At 50.7% G+C, this 17,660-nt stretch overlaps 24 non-coding genes across 24 annotated transcripts; 12 read left to right on the top strand and 12 right to left on the bottom strand.

The window, feature by feature from the left end:
• The first annotated feature begins 436 nt into the window (after window positions 1–436).
• On the top strand, window positions 437–509 carry TRNAA-AGC (transfer RNA alanine (anticodon AGC)). Its single transcript has one exon. It is a non-coding gene; the product is annotated as a tRNA-Ala (tRNA).
• A 600-nt stretch (window positions 510–1,109) lies between these two features.
• On the bottom strand, window positions 1,110–1,182 carry TRNAR-CCU (transfer RNA arginine (anticodon CCU)). Its single transcript has one exon. It is a non-coding gene; the product is annotated as a tRNA-Arg (tRNA).
• A 694-nt stretch (window positions 1,183–1,876) lies between these two features.
• On the top strand, window positions 1,877–1,949 carry TRNAA-AGC (transfer RNA alanine (anticodon AGC)). The gene has a single exon. It is a non-coding gene; the product is annotated as a tRNA-Ala (tRNA).
• Window positions 1,950–2,549: 600 nt separating this feature from the next.
• Window positions 2,550–2,622, bottom strand: TRNAR-CCU (transfer RNA arginine (anticodon CCU)). Its single transcript has one exon. It is a non-coding gene; the product is annotated as a tRNA-Arg (tRNA).
• Window positions 2,623–3,316: 694 nt separating this feature from the next.
• TRNAA-AGC (transfer RNA alanine (anticodon AGC)) lies at window positions 3,317–3,389 on the top strand. Its single transcript has one exon. It is a non-coding gene; the product is annotated as a tRNA-Ala (tRNA).
• A 600-nt stretch (window positions 3,390–3,989) lies between these two features.
• Window positions 3,990–4,062, bottom strand: TRNAR-CCU (transfer RNA arginine (anticodon CCU)). Its single transcript has one exon. It is a non-coding gene; the product is annotated as a tRNA-Arg (tRNA).
• A 694-nt stretch (window positions 4,063–4,756) lies between these two features.
• Window positions 4,757–4,829, top strand: TRNAA-AGC (transfer RNA alanine (anticodon AGC)). Its single transcript has one exon. It is a non-coding gene; the product is annotated as a tRNA-Ala (tRNA).
• Window positions 4,830–5,429: 600 nt separating this feature from the next.
• TRNAR-CCU (transfer RNA arginine (anticodon CCU)) lies at window positions 5,430–5,502 on the bottom strand. Its single transcript has one exon. It is a non-coding gene; the product is annotated as a tRNA-Arg (tRNA).
• A 694-nt stretch (window positions 5,503–6,196) lies between these two features.
• On the top strand, window positions 6,197–6,269 carry TRNAA-AGC (transfer RNA alanine (anticodon AGC)). The gene has a single exon. It is a non-coding gene; the product is annotated as a tRNA-Ala (tRNA).
• Window positions 6,270–6,869: 600 nt separating this feature from the next.
• TRNAR-CCU (transfer RNA arginine (anticodon CCU)) lies at window positions 6,870–6,942 on the bottom strand. Its single transcript has one exon. It is a non-coding gene; the product is annotated as a tRNA-Arg (tRNA).
• A 694-nt stretch (window positions 6,943–7,636) lies between these two features.
• TRNAA-AGC (transfer RNA alanine (anticodon AGC)) lies at window positions 7,637–7,709 on the top strand. The gene has a single exon. It is a non-coding gene; the product is annotated as a tRNA-Ala (tRNA).
• Window positions 7,710–8,309: 600 nt separating this feature from the next.
• Window positions 8,310–8,382, bottom strand: TRNAR-CCU (transfer RNA arginine (anticodon CCU)). The gene has a single exon. It is a non-coding gene; the product is annotated as a tRNA-Arg (tRNA).
• A 694-nt stretch (window positions 8,383–9,076) lies between these two features.
• Window positions 9,077–9,149, top strand: TRNAA-AGC (transfer RNA alanine (anticodon AGC)). Its single transcript has one exon. It is a non-coding gene; the product is annotated as a tRNA-Ala (tRNA).
• A 600-nt stretch (window positions 9,150–9,749) lies between these two features.
• On the bottom strand, window positions 9,750–9,822 carry TRNAR-CCU (transfer RNA arginine (anticodon CCU)). Its single transcript has one exon. It is a non-coding gene; the product is annotated as a tRNA-Arg (tRNA).
• Window positions 9,823–10,516: 694 nt separating this feature from the next.
• Window positions 10,517–10,589, top strand: TRNAA-AGC (transfer RNA alanine (anticodon AGC)). The gene has a single exon. It is a non-coding gene; the product is annotated as a tRNA-Ala (tRNA).
• Window positions 10,590–11,189: 600 nt separating this feature from the next.
• TRNAR-CCU (transfer RNA arginine (anticodon CCU)) lies at window positions 11,190–11,262 on the bottom strand. The gene has a single exon. It is a non-coding gene; the product is annotated as a tRNA-Arg (tRNA).
• A 694-nt stretch (window positions 11,263–11,956) lies between these two features.
• Window positions 11,957–12,029, top strand: TRNAA-AGC (transfer RNA alanine (anticodon AGC)). Its single transcript has one exon. It is a non-coding gene; the product is annotated as a tRNA-Ala (tRNA).
• A 600-nt stretch (window positions 12,030–12,629) lies between these two features.
• On the bottom strand, window positions 12,630–12,702 carry TRNAR-CCU (transfer RNA arginine (anticodon CCU)). Its single transcript has one exon. It is a non-coding gene; the product is annotated as a tRNA-Arg (tRNA).
• Window positions 12,703–13,396: 694 nt separating this feature from the next.
• Window positions 13,397–13,469, top strand: TRNAA-AGC (transfer RNA alanine (anticodon AGC)). Its single transcript has one exon. It is a non-coding gene; the product is annotated as a tRNA-Ala (tRNA).
• Window positions 13,470–14,069: 600 nt separating this feature from the next.
• Window positions 14,070–14,142, bottom strand: TRNAR-CCU (transfer RNA arginine (anticodon CCU)). Its single transcript has one exon. It is a non-coding gene; the product is annotated as a tRNA-Arg (tRNA).
• Window positions 14,143–14,836: 694 nt separating this feature from the next.
• TRNAA-AGC (transfer RNA alanine (anticodon AGC)) lies at window positions 14,837–14,909 on the top strand. Its single transcript has one exon. It is a non-coding gene; the product is annotated as a tRNA-Ala (tRNA).
• A 600-nt stretch (window positions 14,910–15,509) lies between these two features.
• TRNAR-CCU (transfer RNA arginine (anticodon CCU)) lies at window positions 15,510–15,582 on the bottom strand. Its single transcript has one exon. It is a non-coding gene; the product is annotated as a tRNA-Arg (tRNA).
• Window positions 15,583–16,276: 694 nt separating this feature from the next.
• Window positions 16,277–16,349, top strand: TRNAA-AGC (transfer RNA alanine (anticodon AGC)). Its single transcript has one exon. It is a non-coding gene; the product is annotated as a tRNA-Ala (tRNA).
• Window positions 16,350–16,949: 600 nt separating this feature from the next.
• TRNAR-CCU (transfer RNA arginine (anticodon CCU)) lies at window positions 16,950–17,022 on the bottom strand. The gene has a single exon. It is a non-coding gene; the product is annotated as a tRNA-Arg (tRNA).
• Window positions 17,023–17,660: the final 638 nt, after the last annotated feature.

Here is a 17,660-nt window from a genome sequence, read left to right as displayed (position 1 = left end):
AAAAATGACAAAGGCCACTCCAGCGCTGGTCCTTTGGCTGCAGGCGGCGTGTCAGCGGCCTAAAACAGCAAGAAATAGCGAGAGAAATAAAGTGAGAAGCAAGCACCTTTTCAATTGGGCTCTCGGGTCTATGGGACTGGCGTGCAGCCTCTTGATCACAAGCGCAGGTCCAGCGTGAAAGGGCGTGGGAGTGGAGTCACTCTGCTATTAATACCTGGTTGGCCAATCCTCGTTGCAATGGATGGCCATCTGCAGCTTTACTTGTAGCTCCACTGAAGGTATTTTGTTTTGGGCAAAGGGGTGAGATTGTGATTTCCTCTGCGGCAGATGAAGAGAAAGGGCTTTATGCACTACAGGTCCCTGGACAGCCAAGCAAGTGTGAGCCGGAGACTGTGCTTCAGCTCTGAAGCAGTGTATCGAGAGCCTTCGAGGAGGAGGGGAATTAGCTCAGATGGTAGAGCGCTCGCTTAGCATGCGAGAGGTAGCGGGATCGATGCCCGCATTCTCCAGCAAGACGCTTTTTCTTCATTTTCACTATTTTATTCAAAACTCGCCAATCGTCGCAAATAAAGTCATGTGCTCGCTTCTGTTTTTTTTACTATCATCCTAAAAGTCTTCCGTCCACTTTCTGCTATCCCAAAGAGTCATCCGCGCGAGGGCCGGCAACAGGCGTGATACTGTGCAACAGGCGCATTGCATGGCATTGGTGACATATTCAGGAAATTCCACTTTGATGCCACCCAGGGCTGTTAACCTTTTATTTCATTTCAATACGATGCTTCGAATAATTGGTTCAAAGTGCGCAGCCTTTGCTCTTTTATTTCGTTTTCATCGGAGCAGGTCGGAGCTGGCAGAAGAGTGAGCCCTGTCTGCAGGAGCTCTGATTCCAGAAAGCATATTTTCCCTGTCTTTCTTACCACTCATCTGTGTCTCTTCGCTGACATGAGGCGTTGCTACACTCTGCAGTCTCCCGGCATTTAAAGTCTGCTACCAGCAGAGCACGTTCTGGACTTCACAGCGCCCAGCAAAGTACTAGCCTGCGCCCACCCCCTACTACCGCAAAAACCTTTTGCATGCTTTGGCAGAAGTGTGAACAAAATGCCACGAACCACCCCAGATGGGACTCGAACCCACAATCCCTGGCTTAGGAGGCCAGTGCCTTATCCATTAGGCCACTGGGGCCACTCGACAGAGAAGGGGAAAGTTCTTTCTTTTCCTCTTCTCTCACTGGAGTCACGGGTACTGGCCCACTGAAAAGGGCAAGTTGGCTCACGTCCAAAGCTGCAGTGTCCCAGCACACGCGGGCAAAAGGCACCTGCTTGCACTCGGCTGGACACTTCCGCTTTATGGGACACACGATGGAAAGTGGACTCAATTCCCAGACCTAACTCTTACCTGTTTGGTATTCTGACGCTCGATTGTAAAATATGGCCAGCTGGTAAAAATGACAAAGGGCACTCCAGCGCTGGTCCTTTGGCTGCAGGCGGCGTGTCAGCGGCCTAAAACAGCAAGAAATAGCGAGAGAAATAAAGTGAGAAGCAAGCACCTTTTCAATTGGGCTCTCGGGTCTATGGGACTGGCGTGCAGCCTCTTGATCACAAGCGCAGGTCCAGCGTGAAAGGGCGTGGCAGTGGAGTCACTCTGCTATTAATACCTGGTTGGCCAATCCTCGTTGCAATGGATGGCCATCTGCAGCTTTACTTGTAGCTCCACTGAAGGTATTTTGTTTTGGGCAAAGGGGTGAGATTGTGATTTCCTCTGCCGCAGATGAAGAGAAAGGGCTTTATGCACTACAGGTCCCTGGACAGCCAAGCAAGTGTGAGCCGGAGATTGTGCTTCAGCTCTGAAGCAGTGTATCGAGAGCCTTCGAGGAGGAGGGGAATTAGCTCAGATGGTAGAGCGCTCGCTTAGCATGCGAGAGGTAGCGGGATCGATGCCCGCATTCTCCAGCAAGACGCTTTTTCTTCATTTTCACTATTTTATTCAAAACTCGCCAATCGTCGCAAATAAAGTCATGTGCTCGCTTCTGTTTTTTTTACTATCATCCTAAAAGTCTTCCGTCCACTTTCTGCTATCCCAAAGAGTCATCCGCGCGAGGGCCGGCAACAGGCGTGATACTGTGCAACAGGCGCATTGCATGGCATTGGTGACATATTCAGGAAATTCCACTTTGATGCCACCCAGGGCTGTTAACCTTTTATTTCATTTCAATACGATGCTTCGAATAATTGGTTCAAAGTGCGCAGCCTTTGCTCTTTTATTTCGTTTTCATCGGAGCAGGTCGGAGCTGGCAGAAGAGTGAGCCCTGTCTGCAGGAGCTCTGATTCCAGAAAGCATATTTTCCCTGTCTTTCTTACCACTCATCTGTGTCTCTTCGCTGACATGAGGCGTTGCTACACTCTGCACTCTCCCGGCATTTAAAGTCTGCTACCAGCAGAGCACGTTCTGGACTTCACAGCGCCCAGCAAAGTACTAGCCTGCGCCCACCCCCTACTACCGCAAAAACCTTTTGCATGCTTTGGCAGAAGTGTGAACAAAATGCCACGAACCACCCCAGATGGGACTCGAACCCACAATCCCTGGCTTAGGAGGCCAGTGCCTTATCCATTAGGCCACTGGGGCCACTCGACAGAGAAGGGGAAAGTTCTTTCTTTTCCTCTTCTCTCACTGGAGTCACGGGTACTGGCCCACTGAAAAGGGCAAGTTGGCTCACGTCCAAAGCTGCAGTGTCCCAGCACACGCGGGCAAAAGGCACCTGCTTGCACTCGGCTGGACACTTCCGCTTTATGGGACACACGATGGAAAGTGGACTCAATTCCCAGACCTAACTCTTACCTGTTTGGTATTCTGACGCTCGATTGTAAAATATGGCCAGCTGGTAAAAATGACAAAGGGCACTCCAGCGCTGGTCCTTTGGCTGCAGGCGGCGTGTCAGCGGCCTAAAACAGCAAGAAATAGCGAGAGAAATAAAGTGAGAAGCAAGCACCTTTTCAATTGGGCTCTCGGGTCTATGGGACTGGCGTGCAGCCTCTTGATCACAAGCGCAGGTCCAGCGTGAAAGGGCGTGGCAGTGGAGTCACTCTGCTATTAATACCTGGTTGGCCAATCCTCGTTGCAATGGATGGCCATCTGCAGCTTTACTTGTAGCTCCACTGAAGGTATTTTGTTTTGGGCAAAGGGGTGAGATTGTGATTTCCTCTGCCGCAGATGAAGAGAAAGGGCTTTATGCACTACAGGTCCCTGGACAGCCAAGCAAGTGTGAGCCGGAGATTGTGCTTCAGCTCTGAAGCAGTGTATCGAGAGCCTTCGAGGAGGAGGGGAATTAGCTCAGATGGTAGAGCGCTCGCTTAGCATGCGAGAGGTAGCGGGATCGATGCCCGCATTCTCCAGCAAGACGCTTTTTCTTCATTTTCACTATTTTATTCAAAACTCGCCAATCGTCGCAAATAAAGTCATGTGCTCGCTTCTGTTTTTTTTACTATCATCCTAAAAGTCTTCCGTCCACTTTCTGCTATCCCAAAGAGTCACCCGCGCGAGGGCCGGCAACAGGCGTGATACTGTGCAACAGGCGCATTGCATGGCATTGGTGACATATTCAGGAAATTCCACTTTGATGCCACCCAGGGCTGTTAACCTTTTATTTCATTTCAATACGATGCTTCGAATAATTGGTTCAAAGTGCGCAGCCTTTGCTCTTTTATTTCGTTTTCATCGGAGCAGGTCGGAGCTGGCAGAAGAGTGAGCCCTGTCTGCAGGAGCTCTGATTCCAGAAAGCATATTTTCCCTGTCTTTCTTACCCCTCATCTGTGTCTCTTCGCTGACATGAGGCGTTGCTACACTCTGCAGTCTCCCGGCATTTAAAGTCTGCTACCAGCAGAGCACGTTCTGGACTTCACAGCGCCCAGCAAAGTACTAGCCTGCGCCCACCCCCTACTACCTCAAAAACCTTTTGCATGCTTTGGCAGAAGTGTGAACAAAATGCCACGAACCACCCCAGATGGGACTCGAACCCACAATCCCTGGCTTAGGAGGCCAGTGCCTTATCCATTAGGCCACTGGGGCAACTCGACAGAGAAGGGGAAAGTTCTTTCTTTTCCTCTTCTCTCACTGGAGTCACGGGTACTGGCCCACTGAAAAGGGCAAGTTGGCTCACGTCCAAAGCTGCAGTGTCCCAGCACACGCGGGCAAGAGGCACCTGCTTGCACTCGGCTGGACACTTCCGCTTTATGGGACACACGATGGAAAGTGGACTCAATTCCCAGACCTAACTCTTACCTGTTTGGTATTCTGACGCTCGATTGTAAAATATGGCCAGCTGGTAAAAATGACAAAGGGCACTCCAGCGCTGGTCCTTTGGCTGCAGGCGGCGTGTCAGCGGCCTAAAACAGCAAGAAATAGCGAGAGAAATAAAGTGAGAAGCAAGCACCTTTTCAATTGGGCTCTCGGGTCTATGGGACTGGCGTGCAGCCTCTTGATCACAAGCGCAGGTCCAGCGTGAAAGGGCGTGGGAGTGGAGTCACTCTGCTATTAATACCTGGTTGGCCAATCCTCGTTGCAATGGATGGCCATCTGCAGCTTTACTTGTAGCTCCACTGAAGGTATTTTGTTTTGGGCAAAGGGGTGAGATTGTGATTTCCTCTGCGGCAGATGAAGAGAAAGGGCTTTATGCACTACAGGTCCCTGGACAGCCAAGCAAGTGTGAGCCGGAGACTGTGCTTCAGCTCTGAAGCAGTGTATCGAGAGCCTTCGAGGAGGAGGGGAATTAGCTCAGATGGTAGAGCGCTCGCTTAGCATGCGAGAGGTAGCGGGATCGATGCCCGCATTCTCCAGCAAGACGCTTTTTCTTCATTTTCACTATTTTATTCAAAACTCGCCAATCGTCGCAAATAAAGTCATGTGCTCGCTTCTGTTTTTTTTACTATCATCCTAAAAGTCTTCCGTCCACTTTCTGCTATCCCAAAGAGTCATCCGCGCGAGGGCCGGCAACAGGCGTGATACTGTGCAACAGGCGCATTGCATGGCATTGGTGACATATTCAGGAAATTCCACTTTGATGCCACCCAGGGCTGTTAACCTTTTATTTCATTTCAATACGATGCTTCGAATAATTGGTTCAAAGTGCGCAGCCTTTGCTCTTTTATTTCGTTTTCATCGGAGCAGGTCGGAGCTGGCAGAAGAGTGAGCCCTGTCTGCAGGAGCTCTGATTCCAGAAAGCATATTTTCCCTGTCTTTCTTACCACTCATCTGTGTCTCTTCGCTGACATGAGGCGTTGCTACACTCTGCAGTCTCCCGGCATTTAAAGTCTGCTACCAGCAGAGCACGTTCTGGACTTCACAGCGCCCAGCAAAGTACTAGCCTGCGCCCACCCCCTACTACCGCAAAAACCTTTTGCATGCTTTGGCAGAAGTGTGAACAAAATGCCACGAACCACCCCAGATGGGACTCGAACCCACAATCCCTGGCTTAGGAGGCCAGTGCCTTATCCATTAGGCCACTGGGGCCACTCGACAGAGAAGGGGAAAGTTCTTTCTTTTCCTCTTCTCTCACTGGAGTCACGGGTACTGGCCCACTGAAAAGGGCAAGTTGGCTCACGTCCAAAGCTGCAGTGTCCCAGCACACGCGGGCAAAAGGCACCTGCTTGCACTCGGCTGGACACTTCCGCTTTATGGGACACACGATGGAAAGTGGACTCAATTCCCAGACCTAACTCTTACCTGTTTGGTATTCTGACGCTCGATTGTAAAATATGGCCAGCTGGTAAAAATGACAAAGGGCACTCCAGCGCTGGTCCTTTGGCTGCAGGCGGCGTGTCAGCGGCCTAAAACAGCAAGAAATAGCGAGAGAAATAAAGTGAGAAGCAAGCACCTTTTCAATTGGGCTCTCGGGTCTATGGGACTGGCGTGCAGCCTCTTGATCACAAGCGCAGGTCCAGCGTGAAAGGGCGTGGCAGTGGAGTCACTCTGCTATTAATACCTGGTTGGCCAATCCTCGTTGCAATGGATGGCCATCTGCAGCTTTACTTGTAGCTCCACTGAAGGTATTTTGTTTTGGGCAAAGGGGTGAGATTGTGATTTCCTCTGCCGCAGATGAAGAGAAAGGGCTTTATGCACTACAGGTCCCTGGACAGCCAAGCAAGTGTGAGCCGGAGATTGTGCTTCAGCTCTGAAGCAGTGTATCGAGAGCCTTCGAGGAGGAGGGGAATTAGCTCAGATGGTAGAGCGCTCGCTTAGCATGCGAGAGGTAGCGGGATCGATGCCCGCATTCTCCAGCAAGACGCTTTTTCTTCATTTTCACTATTTTATTCAAAACTCGCCAATCGTCGCAAATAAAGTCATGTGCTCGCTTCTGTTTTTTTTACTATCATCCTAAAAGTCTTCCGTCCACTTTCTGCTATCCCAAAGAGTCATCCGCGCGAGGGCCGGCAACAGGCGTGATACTGTGCAACAGGCGCATTGCATGGCATTGGTGACATATTCAGGAAATTCCACTTTGATGCCACCCAGGGCTGTTAACCTTTTATTTCATTTCAATACGATGCTTCGAATAATTGGTTCAAAGTGCGCAGCCTTTGCTCTTTTATTTCGTTTTCATCGGAGCAGGTCGGAGCTGGCAGAAGAGTGAGCCCTGTCTGCAGGAGCTCTGATTCCAGAAAGCATATTTTCCCTGTCTTTCTTACCACTCATCTGTGTCTCTTCGCTGACATGAGGCGTTGCTACACTCTGCAGTCTCCCGGCATTTAAAGTCTGCTACCAGCAGAGCACGTTCTGGACTTCACAGCGCCCAGCAAAGTACTAGCCTGCGCCCACCCCCTACTACCGCAAAAACCTTTTGCATGCTTTGGCAGAAGTGTGAACAAAATGCCACGAACCACCCCAGATGGGACTCGAACCCACAATCCCTGGCTTAGGAGGCCAGTGCCTTATCCATTAGGCCACTGGGGCCACTCGACAGAGAAGGGGAAAGTTCTTTCTTTTCCTCTTCTCTCACTGGAGTCACGGGTACTGGCCCACTGAAAAGGGCAAGTTGGCTCACGTCCAAAGCTGCAGTGTCCCAGCACACGCGGGCAAAAGGCACCTGCTTGCACTCGGCTGGACACTTCCGCTTTATGGGACACACGATGGAAAGTGGACTCAATTCCCAGACCTAACTCTTACCTGTTTGGTATTCTGACGCTCGATTGTAAAATATGGCCAGCTGGTAAAAATGACAAAGGGCACTCCAGCGCTGGTCCTTTGGCTGCAGGCGGCGTGTCAGCGGCCTAAAACAGCAAGAAATAGCGAGAGAAATAAAGTGAGAAGCAAGCACCTTTTCAATTGGGCTCTCGGGTCTATGGGACTGGCGTGCAGCCTCTTGATCACAAGCGCAGGTCCAGCGTGAAAGGGCGTGGCAGTGGAGTCACTCTGCTATTAATACCTGGTTGGCCAATCCTCGTTGCAATGGATGGCCATCTGCAGCTTTACTTGTAGCTCCACTGAAGGTATTTTGTTTTGGGCAAAGGGGTGAGATTGTGATTTCCTCTGCCGCAGATGAAGAGAAAGGGCTTTATGCACTACAGGTCCCTGGACAGCCAAGCAAGTGTGAGCCGGAGATTGTGCTTCAGCTCTGAAGCAGTGTATCGAGAGCCTTCGAGGAGGAGGGGAATTAGCTCAGATGGTAGAGCGCTCGCTTAGCATGCGAGAGGTAGCGGGATCGATGCCCGCATTCTCCAGCAAGACGCTTTTTCTTCATTTTCACTATTTTATTCAAAACTCGCCAATCGTCGCAAATAAAGTCATGTGCTCGCTTCTGTTTTTTTTACTATCATCCTAAAAGTCTTCCGTCCACTTTCTGCTATCCCAAAGAGTCACCCGCGCGAGGGCCGGCAACAGGCGTGATACTGTGCAACAGGCGCATTGCATGGCATTGGTGACATATTCAGGAAATTCCACTTTGATGCCACCCAGGGCTGTTAACCTTTTATTTCATTTCAATACGATGCTTCGAATAATTGGTTCAAAGTGCGCAGCCTTTGCTCTTTTATTTCGTTTTCATCGGAGCAGGTCGGAGCTGGCAGAAGAGTGAGCCCTGTCTGCAGGAGCTCTGATTCCAGAAAGCATATTTTCCCTGTCTTTCTTACCACTCATCTGTGTCTCTTCGCTGACATGAGGCGTTGCTACACTCTGCAGTCTCCCGGCATTTAAAGTCTGCTACCAGCAGAGCACGTTCTGGACTTCACAGCGCCCAGCAAAGTACTAGCCTGCGCCCACCCCCTACTACCTCAAAAACCTTTTGCATGCTTTGGCAGAAGTGTGAACAAAATGCCACGAACCACCCCAGATGGGACTCGAACCCACAATCCCTGGCTTAGGAGGCCAGTGCCTTATCCATTAGGCCACTGGGGCAACTCAACAGAGAAGGGGAAAGTTCTTTCTTTTCCTCTTCTCTCACTGGAGTCACGGGTACTGGCCCACTGAAAAGGGCAAGTTGGCTCACGTCCAAAGCTGCAGTGTCCCAGCACACGCGGGCAAGAGGCACCTGCTTGCACTCGGCTGGACACTTCCGCTTTATGGGACACACGATGGAAAGTGGACTCAATTCCCAGACCTAACTCTTACCTGTTTGGTATTCTGACGCTCGATTGTAAAATATGGCCAGCTGGTAAAAATGACAAAGGGCACTCCAGCGCTGGTCCTTTGGCTGCAGGCGGCGTGTCAGCGGCCTAAAACAGCAAGAAATAGCGAGAGAAATAAAGTGAGAAGCAAGCACCTTTTCAATTGGGCTCTCGGGTCTATGGGACTGGCGTGCAGCCTCTTGATCACAAGCGCAGGTCCAGCGTGAAAGGGCGTGGGAGTGGAGTCACTCTGCTATTAATACCTGGTTGGCCAATCCTCGTTGCAATGGATGGCCATCTGCAGCTTTACTTGTAGCTCCACTGAAGGTATTTTGTTTTGGGCAAAGGGGTGAGATTGTGATTTCCTCTGCGGCAGATGAAGAGAAAGGGCTTTATGCACTACAGGTCCCTGGACAGCCAAGCAAGTGTGAGCCGGAGACTGTGCTTCAGCTCTGAAGCAGTGTATCGAGAGCCTTCGAGGAGGAGGGGAATTAGCTCAGATGGTAGAGCGCTCGCTTAGCATGCGAGAGGTAGCGGGATCGATGCCCGCATTCTCCAGCAAGACGCTTTTTCTTCATTTTCACTATTTTATTCAAAACTCGCCAATCGTCGCAAATAAAGTCATGTGCTCGCTTCTGTTTTTTTTACTATCATCCTAAAAGTCTTCCGTCCACTTTCTGCTATCCCAAAGAGTCATCCGCGCGAGGGCCGGCAACAGGCGTGATACTGTGCAACAGGCGCATTGCATGGCATTGGTGACATATTCAGGAAATTCCACTTTGATGCCACCCAGGGCTGTTAACCTTTTATTTCATTTCAATACGATGCTTCGAATAATTGGTTCAAAGTGCGCAGCCTTTGCTCTTTTATTTCGTTTTCATCGGAGCAGGTCGGAGCTGGCAGAAGAGTGAGCCCTGTCTGCAGGAGCTCTGATTCCAGAAAGCATATTTTCCCTGTCTTTCTTACCACTCATCTGTGTCTCTTCGCTGACATGAGGCGTTGCTACACTCTGCAGTCTCCCGGCATTTAAAGTCTGCTACCAGCAGAGCACGTTCTGGACTTCACAGCGCCCAGCAAAGTACTAGCCTGCGCCCACCCCCTACTACCGCAAAAACCTTTTGCATGCTTTGGCAGAAGTGTGAACAAAATGCCACGAACCACCCCAGATGGGACTCGAACCCACAATCCCTGGCTTAGGAGGCCAGTGCCTTATCCATTAGGCCACTGGGGCCACTCGACAGAGAAGGGGAAAGTTCTTTCTTTTCCTCTTCTCTCACTGGAGTCACGGGTACTGGCCCACTGAAAAGGGCAAGTTGGCTCACGTCCAAAGCTGCAGTGTCCCAGCACACGCGGGCAAAAGGCACCTGCTTGCACTCGGCTGGACACTTCCGCTTTATGGGACACACGATGGAAAGTGGACTCAATTCCCAGACCTAACTCTTACCTGTTTGGTATTCTGACGCTCGATTGTAAAATATGGCCAGCTGGTAAAAATGACAAAGGGCACTCCAGCGCTGGTCCTTTGGCTGCAGGCGGCGTGTCAGCGGCCTAAAACAGCAAGAAATAGCGAGAGAAATAAAGTGAGAAGCAAGCACCTTTTCAATTGGGCTCTCGGGTCTATGGGACTGGCGTGCAGCCTCTTGATCACAAGCGCAGGTCCAGCGTGAAAGGGCGTGGCAGTGGAGTCACTCTGCTATTAATACCTGGTTGGCCAATCCTCGTTGCAATGGATGGCCATCTGCAGCTTTACTTGTAGCTCCACTGAAGGTATTTTGTTTTGGGCAAAGGGGTGAGATTGTGATTTCCTCTGCCGCAGATGAAGAGAAAGGGCTTTATGCACTACAGGTCCCTGGACAGCCAAGCAAGTGTGAGCCGGAGATTGTGCTTCAGCTCTGAAGCAGTGTATCGAGAGCCTTCGAGGAGGAGGGGAATTAGCTCAGATGGTAGAGCGCTCGCTTAGCATGTGAGAGGTAGCGGGATCGATGCCCGCATTCTCCAGCAAGACGCTTTTTCTTCATTTTCACTATTTTATTCAAAACTCGCCAATCGTCGCAAATAAAGTCATGTGCTCGCTTCTGTTTTTTTTACTATCATCCTAAAAGTCTTCCGTCCACTTTCTGCTATCCCAAAGAGTCACCCGCGCGAGGGCCGGCAACAGGCGTGATACTGTGCAACAGGCGCATTGCATGGCATTGGTGACATATTCAGGAAATTCCACTTTGATGCCACCCAGGGCTGTTAACCTTTTATTTCATTTCAATACGATGCTTCGAATAATTGGTTCAAAGTGCGCAGCCTTTGCTCTTTTATTTCGTTTTCATCGGAGCAGGTCGGAGCTGGCAGAAGAGTGAGCCCTGTCTGCAGGAGCTCTGATTCCAGAAAGCATATTTTCCCTGTCTTTCTTACCACTCATCTGTGTCTCTTCGCTGACATGAGGCGTTGCTACACTCTGCAGTCTCCCGGCATTTAAAGTCTGCTACCAGCAGAGCACGTTCTGGACTTCACAGCGCCCAGCAAAGTACTAGCCTGCGCCCACCCCCTACTACCGCAAAAACCTTTTGCATGCTTTGGCAGAAGTGTGAACAAAATGCCACAAACCACCCCAGATGGGACTCGAACCCACAATCCCTGGCTTAGGAGGCCAGTGCCTTATCCATTAGGCCACTGGGGCCACTCGACAGAGAAGGGGAAAGTTCTTTCTTTTCCTCTTCTCTCACTGGAGTCACGGGTACTGGCCCACTGAAAAGGGCAAGTTGGCTCACGTCCAAAGCTGCAGTGTCCCAGCACACGCGGGCAAAAGGCACCTGCTTGCACTCGGCTGGACACTTCCGCTTTATGGGACACACGATGGAAAGTGGACTCAATTCCCAGACCTAACTCTTACCTGTTTGGTATTCTGACGCTCGATTGTAAAATATGGCCAGCTGGTAAAAATGACAAAGGGCACTCCAGCGCTGGTCCTTTGGCTGCAGGCGGCGTGTCAGCGGCCTAAAACAGCAAGAAATAGCGAGAGAAATAAAGTGAGAAGCAAGCACCTTTTCAATTGGGCTCTCGGGTCTATGGGACTGGCGTGCAGCCTCTTGATCACAAGCGCAGGTCCAGCGTGATAGGGCGTGGCAGTGGAGTCACTCTGCTATTAATACCTGGTTGGCCAATCCTCGTTGCAATGGATGGCCATCTGCAGCTTTACTTGTAGCTCCACTGAAGGTATTTTGTTTTGGGCAAAGGGGTGAGATTGTGATTTCCTCTGCGGCAGATGAAGAGAAAGGGCTTTATGCACTACAGGTCCCTGGACAGCCAAGCAAGTGTGAGCCGGAGACTGTGCTTCAGCTCTGAAGCAGTGTATCGAGAGCCTTCGAGGAGGAGGGGAATTAGCTCAGATGGTAGAGCGCTCGCTTAGCATGCGAGAGGTAGCGGGATCGATGCCCGCATTCTCCAGCAAGACGCTTTTACTTCATTTTCACTATTTTATTCAAAACTCGCCAATCGTCGCAAATAAAGTCATGTGCTCGCTTCTGTTTTTTTTACTATCATCCTAAAAGTCTTCCGTCCACTTTCTGCTATCCCAAAGAGTCATCCGCGCGAGGGCCGGCAACAGGCGTGATACTGTGCAACAGGCGCATTGCATGGCATTGGTGACATATTCAGGAAATTCCACTTTGATGCCACCCAGGGCTGTTAACCTTTTATTTCATTTCAATACGATGCTTCGAATAATTGGTTCAAAGTGCGCAGCCTTTGCTCTTTTATTTCGTTTTCATCGGAGCAGGTCGGAGCTGGCAGAAGAGTGAGCCCTGTCTGCAGGAGCTCTGATTCCAGAAAGCATATTTTCCCTGTCTTTCTTACCACTCATCTGTGTCTCTTCGCTGACATGAGGCGTTGCTACACTCTGCAGTCTCCCGGCATTTAAAGTCTGCTACCAGCAGAGCACGTTCTGGACTTCACAGCGCCCAGCAAAGTACTAGCCTGCGCCCACCCCCTACTACCGCAAAAACCTTTTGCATGCTTTGGCAGAAGTGTGAACAAAATGCCACGAACCACCCCAGATGGGACTCGAACCCACAATCCCTGGCTTAGGAGGCCAGTGCCTTATCCATTAGGCCACTGGGGCCACTCGACAGAGAAGGGGAAAGTTCTTTCTTTTCCTCTTCTCTCACTGGAGTCACGGGTACTGGCCCACTGAAAAGGGCAAGTTGGCTCACGTCCAAAGCTGCAGTGTCCCAGCACACGCGGGCAAAAGGCACCTGCTTGCACTCGGCTGGACACTTCCGCTTTATGGGACACACGATGGAAAGTGGACTCAATTCCCAGACCTAACTCTTACCTGTTTGGTATTCTGACGCTCGATTGTAAAATATGGCCAGCTGGTAAAAATGACAAAGGGCACTCCAGCGCTGGTCCTTTGGCTGCAGGCGGCGTGTCAGCGGCCTAAAACAGCAAGAAATAGCGAGAGAAATAAAGTGAGAAGCAAGCACCTTTTCAATTGGGCTCTCGGGTCTATGGGACTGGCGTGCAGCCTCTTGATCACAAGCGCAGGTCCAGCGTGAAAGGGCGTGGCAGTGGAGTCACTCTGCTATTAATACCTGGTTGGCCAATCCTCGTTGCAATGGATGGCCATCTGCAGCTTTACTTGTAGCTCCACTGAAGGTATTTTGTTTTGGGCAAAGGGGTGAGATTGTGATTTCCTCTGCCGCAGATGAAGAGAAAGGGCTTTATGCACTACAGGTCCCTGGACAGCCAAGCAAGTGTGAGCCGGAGATTGTGCTTCAGCTCTGAAGCAGTGTATCGAGAGCCTTCGAGGAGGAGGGGAATTAGCTCAGATGGTAGAGCGCTCGCTTAGCATGCGAGAGGTAGCGGGATCGATGCCCGCATTCTCCAGCAAGACGCTTTTTCTTCATTTTCACTATTTTATTCAAAACTCGCCAATCGTCGCAAATAAAGTCATGTGCTCGCTTCTGTTTTTTTTACTATCATCCTAAAAGTCTTCCGTCCACTTTCTGCTATCCCAAAGAGTCACCCGCGCGAGGGCCGGCAACAGGCGTGATACTGTGCAACAGGCGCATTGCATGGCATTGGTGACATATTCAGGAAATTCCACTTTGATGCCACCCAGGGCTGTTAACCTTTTATTTCATTTCAATACGATGCTTCGAATAATTGGTTCAAAGTGCGCAGCCTTTGCTCTTTTATTTCGTTTTCATCGGAGCAGGTCGGAGCTGGCAGAAGAGTGAGCCCTGTCTGCAGGAGCTCTGATTCCAGAAAGCATATTTTCCCTGTCTTTCTTACCACTCATCTGTGTCTCTTCGCTGACATGAGGCGTTGCTACACTCTGCAGTCTCCCGGCATTTAAAGTCTGCTACCAGCAGAGCACGTTCTGGACTTCACAGCGCCCAGCAAAGTACTAGCCTGCGCCCACCCCCTACTACCGCAAAAACCTTTTGCATGCTTTGGCAGAAGTGTGAACAAAATGCCACGAACCACCCCAGATGGGACTCGAACCCACAATCCCTGGCTTAGGAGGCCAGTGCCTTATCCATTAGGCCACTGGGGCCACTCGACAGAGAAGGGGAAAGTTCTTTCTTTTCCTCTTCTCTCACTGGAGTCACAGGTACTGGCCCACTGAAAAGGGCAAGTTGGCTCACGTCCAAAGCTGCAGTGTCCCAGCACACGCGGGCAAAAGGCACCTGCTTGCACTCGGCTGGACACTTCCGCTTTATGGGACACACGATGGAAAGTGGACTCAATTCCCAGACCTAACTCTTACCTGTTTGGTATTCTGACGCTCGATTGTAAAATATGGCCAGCTGGTAAAAATGACAAAGGGCACTCCAGCGCTGGTCCTTTGGCTGCAGGCGGCGTGTCAGCGGCCTAAAACAGCAAGAAATAGCGAGAGAAATAAAGTGAGAAGCAAGCACCTTTTCAATTGGGCTCTCGGGTCTATGGGACTGGCGTGCAGCCTCTTGATCACAAGCGCAGGTCCAGCGTGAAAGGGCGTGGCAGTGGAGTCACTCTGCTATTAATACCTGGTTGGCCAATCCTCGTTGCAATGGATGGCCATCTGCAGCTTTACTTGTAGCTCCACTGAAGGTATTTTGTTTTGGGCAAAGGGGTGAGATTGTGATTTCCTCTGCCGCAGATGAAGAGAAAGGGCTTTATGCACTACAGGTCCCTGGACAGCCAAGCAAGTGTGAGCCGGAGATTGTGCTTCAGCTCTGAAGCAGTGTATCGAGAGCCTTCGAGGAGGAGGGGAATTAGCTCAGATGGTAGAGCGCTCGCTTAGCATGCGAGAGGTAGCGGGATCGATGCCCGCATTCTCCAGCAAGACGCTTTTTCTTCATTTTCACTATTTTATTCAAAACTCGCCAATCGTCGCAAATAAAGTCATGTGCTCGCTTCTGTTTTTTTTACTATCATCCTAAAAGTCTTCCGTCCACTTTCTGCTATCCCAAAGAGTCACCCGCGCGAGGGCCGGCAACAGGCGTGATACTGTGCAACAGGCGCATTGCATGGCATTGGTGACATATTCAGGAAATTCCACTTTGATGCCACCCAGGGCTGTTAACCTTTTATTTCATTTCAATACGATGCTTCGAATAATTGGTTCAAAGTGCGCAGCCTTTGCTCTTTTATTTCGTTTTCATCGGAGCAGGTCGGAGCTGGCAGAAGAGTGAGCCCTGTCTGCAGGAGCTCTGATTCCAGAAAGCATATTTTCCCTGTCTTTCTTACCACTCATCTGTGTCTCTTCGCTGACATGAGGCGTTGCTACACTCTGCAGTCTCCCGGCATTTAAAGTCTGCTACCAGCAGAGCACGTTCTGGACTTCACAGCGCCCAGCAAAGTACTAGCCTGCGCCCACCCCCTACTACCTCAAAAACCTTTTGCATGCTTTGGCAGAAGTGTGAACAAAATGCCACGAACCACCCCAGATGGGACTCGAACCCACAATCCCTGGCTTAGGAGGCCAGTGCCTTATCCATTAGGCCACTGGGGCAACTCGACAGAGAAGGGGAAAGTTCTTTCTTTTCCTCTTCTCTCACTGGAGTCACGGGTACTGGCCCACTGAAAAGGGCAAGTTGGCTCACGTCCAAAGCTGCAGTGTCCCAGCACACGCGGGCAAGAGGCACCTGCTTGCACTCGGCTGGACACTTCCGCTTTATGGGACACACGATGGAAAGTGGACTCAATTCCCAGACCTAACTCTTACCTGTTTGGTATTCTGACGCTCGATTGTAAAATATGGCCAGCTGGTAAAAATGACAAAGGGCACTCCAGCGCTGGTCCTTTGGCTGCAGGCGGCGTGTCAGCGGCCTAAAACAGCAAGAAATAGCGAGAGAAATAAAGTGAGAAGCAAGCACCTTTTCAATTGGGCTCTCGGGTCTATGGGACTGGCGTGCAGCCTCTTGATCACAAGCGCAGGTCCAGCGTGAAAGGGCGTGGGAGTGGAGTCACTCTGCTATTAATACCTGGTTGGCCAATCCTCGTTGCAATGGATGGCCATCTGCAGCTTTACTTGTAGCTCCACTGAAGGTATTTTGTTTTGGGCAAAGGGGTGAGATTGTGATTTCCTCTGCGGCAGATGAAGAGAAAGGGCTTTATGCACTACAGGTCCCTGGACAGCCAAGCAAGTGTGAGCCGGAGACTGTGCTTCAGCTCTGAAGCAGTGTATCGAGAGCCTTCGAGGAGGAGGGGAATTAGCTCAGATGGTAGAGCGCTCGCTTAGCATGCGAGAGGTAGCGGGATCGATGCCCGCATTCTCCAGCAAGACGCTTTTTCTTCATTTTCACTATTTTATTCAAAACTCGCCAATCGTCGCAAATAAAGTCATGTGCTCGCTTCTGTTTTTTTTACTATCATCCTAAAAGTCTTCCGTCCACTTTCTGCTATCCCAAAGAGTCATCCGCGCGAGGGCCGGCAACAGGCGTGATACTGTGCAACAGGCGCATTGCATGGCATTGGTGACATATTCAGGAAATTCCACTTTGATGCCACCCAGGGCTGTTAACCTTTTATTTCATTTCAATACGATGCTTCGAATAATTGGTTCAAAGTGCGCAGCCTTTGCTCTTTTATTTCGTTTTCATCGGAGCAGGTCGGAGCTGGCAGAAGAGTGAGCCCTGTCTGCAGGAGCTCTGATTCCAGAAAGCATATTTTCCCTGTCTTTCTTACCACTCATCTGTGTCTCTTCGCTGACATGAGGCGTTGCTACACTCTGCAGTCTCCCGGCATTTAAAGTCTGCTACCAGCAGAGCACGTTCTGGACTTCACAGCGCCCAGCAAAGTACTAGCCTGCGCCCACCCCCTACTACCGCAAAAACCTTTTGCATGCTTTGGCAGAAGTGTGAACAAAATGCCACGAACCACCCCAGATGGGACTCGAACCCACAATCCCTGGCTTAGGAGGCCAGTGCCTTATCCATTAGGCCACTGGGGCCACTCGACAGAGAAGGGGAAAGTTCTTTCTTTTCCTCTTCTCTCACTGGAGTCACGGGTACTGGCCCACTGAAAAGGGCAAGTTGGCTCACGTCCAAAGCTGCAGTGTCCCAGCACACGCGGGCAAAAGGCACCTGCTTGCACTCGGCTGGACACTTCCGCTTTATGGGACACACGATGGAAAGTGGACTCAATTCCCAGACCTAACTCTTACCTGTTTGGTATTCTGACGCTCGATTGTAAAATATGGCCAAAGGGCACTCCAGCGCTGGTCCTTTGGCTGCAGGCGGCGTGTCAGCGGCCTAAAACAGCAAGAAATAGCGAGAGAAATAAAGTGAGAAGCAAGCACCTTTTCAATTGGGCTCTCGGGTCTATGGGACTGGCGTGCAGCCTCTTGATCACAAGCGCAGGTCCAGCGTGAAAGGGCGTGGCAGTGGAGTCACTCTGCTATTAATACCTGGTTGGCCAATCCTCGTTGCAATGGATGGCCATCTGCAGCTTTACTTGTAGCTCCACTGAAGGTATTTTGTTTTGGGCAAAGGGGTGAGATTGTGATTTCCTCTGCGGCAGATGAAGAGAAAGGGCTTTATGCACTACAGGTCCCTGGACAGCCAAGCAAGTGTGAGCCGGAGACTGTGC

This window comes from Ambystoma mexicanum, chromosome 5q (assembly GCF_040938575.1).
Source record: "Ambystoma mexicanum isolate Mex_15411 chromosome 5q, UKY_AmexF1_1, whole genome shotgun sequence".
Taxonomy (NCBI): Eukaryota; Metazoa; Chordata; class Amphibia; order Caudata; family Ambystomatidae; genus Ambystoma; species Ambystoma mexicanum.
This window is presented reverse-complemented; position numbering and strand designations above follow the sequence as displayed.